A 3,010-nucleotide genomic window follows, 5' to 3' on the forward strand; every position below is an offset into this window, starting at 1 on the left:
CATTGTCAAGGTCATAGTTCAATCAGCCCCTTCATATCCAACAATTTTTGTTTTAAACATTTTTTTATTTAATCGCGATGTTTCGAGTTATTTGGCTGCCTAAGTTAAAATGGGTCACCCTGTATATATATGTATATGTGATAAATATATATTGTGAATGTGGTATATATATTGTGCAATTACACAATTTTGTAATGATTTTAAATTAATAAAAAAAGAAATATATAAAATACAATATACTACATATATTTAATTTTTTATTTCATATGATTTATAATTTCACTGTCTTTTATAATTAAATAATTTACGTACACTTGTGTATTTGTGTGTACATGCGTGCGTACGTGCGCCTACGAATATTGTAAATATTTACTATTCTATTTCAGAGATTACATAATTCGCATCCGCCTTAATTTTGAATCTAATAAAAAAGAAGAAAATTAAAACATAGGATAAATTAATGAAAGATGCATTTGAAATCGATATATATATATATAACGTTTCAAAATTATACATTTTTAATATTTACTATTTGTATTTTAACCAATTGTATACATACTGGCAATAACTGATATTAATTTATGTGACTAAAACAGAAATGTGAAATTTGAATTATCCTTTCTTATTATATTTCGTAATCTTCATCAATATTATTGTACTTATTTTCCTTTAATTAGATAATTTTAGTTCAATATTTACTTATTTATTATTTTTACCAATTAATTTAATCTTATTTTAAGCATATTTCCATACAGCGCGATCGTCACAACTCACAACATTCTAACGTTTAGAACACTTTGATGCCTACATGATATTCCTTACGAGTATATATATATATATTAGTATTCAAATTGCCCGCGCCGCACACTCAATATCATGGCCGACCATTTCTCTTCAGATCAAAGGTATCGACACAGAATCGACCTACTGTATATACTTATACTGTGGTATAGGTGGGGCCTTGGGGGGGCACTAATGTTTTTTTTGTTCATCCTAGTGAATTTTGCCCTCGCGGCACGTTGTAGTGTCATTTCCGTAGATGACTGGAGGAATTTCTTTTGGACAAGACTGGCCAAGTTTACCTCGTTGGTGAGGATCAGGGCCAATTAGGGCCTGCGTACAATAGAGGAACAAGAATTAGATATTAAGAGTTCAACCTATCAGAAACCGTGTATTCCGATGTAATCAGTTTCTGATAGGTTAAAATCTTAATATCTAATTCCTGTTCCTCTATTGTGCTCAGGCCCTTATATACAGAAGAAGAAGAAGAATGCTCACATTCCGTGCGCGATTAGGACTGCCGCACACAACTTCCATAACAGTAACCATAAGCCGTACCGTAAGTATCAGCCAATCAAAATTAAGAGTTCAAAAGAATTCTCGACTGTAATTGGCTAATTCTTATGGTACGTCTTATGGTTACTGTTACGGAAGGTGTGTGCGCCAGCTCTTACGGCCCTTCTACAATAAGCCACAAGTCAGAACGTCAGCAGTCTTAACCAGTCTTAAGCGGGGAACACAGACTCTTGCATAACGCATAACACATGAGGCATAAGAAATTGAACCAACCAGAGTTCTCTATTACATAGAAGGGAAAGAAACGGAGAACTTCGATTGGTACATATTCTTATGCATTACGTGTTATGCGTTATGCAAGAGTCTGTGCTCTCCGCTTTAACCAAGTCATTCAAGACTATTGGCCAACTTCACCGATTATGACTTAAGATCGCTTAGAACTTCTGACTTGCGGTTTATTGTAGAAGGCCTATTATAGCCGCAGCACAGACTCTTGCATAACGCATAATGCATAGTGCATAAGGGAATCAACCAATCGAAATTCTTTTCCATGGAATGAGAGGAAAGGAAAGCTTCTGATTAGTTGATTCGCTTATGCATTATGTGTTATGCGTTATGCAAAAGCTTGTGTCTGGGCTTTTAAGGGTGCTGTCACATGCGGCGTAACCTGCGTAAGCGTAACCTGCGTATTCTAGTAATTTACTAGAATATGTTATTTTTTATTTACTAGAATACGCCATTCTGAAAGCCCGCATTCACATTGAGCGTATTTCGTGGAAGATTAGAGAAATGCGGAACTAATGCAACCAACTGCTGATTAAAATTCTGTTGTACACTCTAAAGAAATGCTAAACGAATTTACGATTGGTTTTCGTAACCTACGCAACTCGAAAAATACGCCTCATGGGGAACCGGCACCTTTCTATCGCGTATATATGAGCAGATGGTCGAATAAATTATTAAAATTGGAAAATTTTGTGAGACCACTCTTAGGCTTATTGGACGCGTTTTTGCATGAAACGAAAGAATCTGGTAAAAAAAACGTCGTTCTGCCTTATGATCTGAGATATTAAGAGCCCAGACACAAGCTTTTGCATAACGCATAATGCATAAGAGAATCAACCAATCGAAATTCTTCTTTTCCATGAAATGGGAGGAAAGGAAAGATTCTGATTAGTTGACTCGTTTATGCATCGATGCAAAGGAGCGAACCACTTCTATAATTGTACTGTTGCAAAATCGAAACCCTCTCGTGCATTTTTTCAGACGGAATAAGTTAAAATGAGCCAGAAATTAGGCATCGTCTACAATACACGGAGTAAGAAGTAAGAGTAAGAAATTGACCAATTATAGTCGAATGTGAGAAGAATAATCGACTGTGATTGGTCAATTTCTTACTCTTACTTCTTATTCCATGTATTGTAGACGGGCCTTGAGATTCGACGCATGGTGGTTCTATCATGTTTCGGCGTAACAACAAAATAGCGTAAAGCATAAAGTGACTAGACAGAAACTGATGTTCAAGTGAAATGATATGATTGGTCGGCGCAAGTGACGCTTACGCAAGTTACGCCTCATGTGACGGCACCCTTAACGATACGACTAAGGCTGATGTCCCATGCAGCGTATCGTGCGTAAGCGGATTCGCGTATCGCCAATCACAGAATCATTCTCTTAGATCTGTTTGCAAATTTCGCAAGCATATCTAAGAGAA

The sequence above is a fragment of the Trachymyrmex cornetzi genome, unplaced genomic scaffold, assembly GCF_001594075.2.
Source record: "Trachymyrmex cornetzi isolate Tcor2-1 unplaced genomic scaffold, Tcor1.1 scaffold876, whole genome shotgun sequence".
NCBI lineage: Eukaryota > Metazoa > Arthropoda > Insecta > Hymenoptera > Formicidae > Trachymyrmex > Trachymyrmex cornetzi.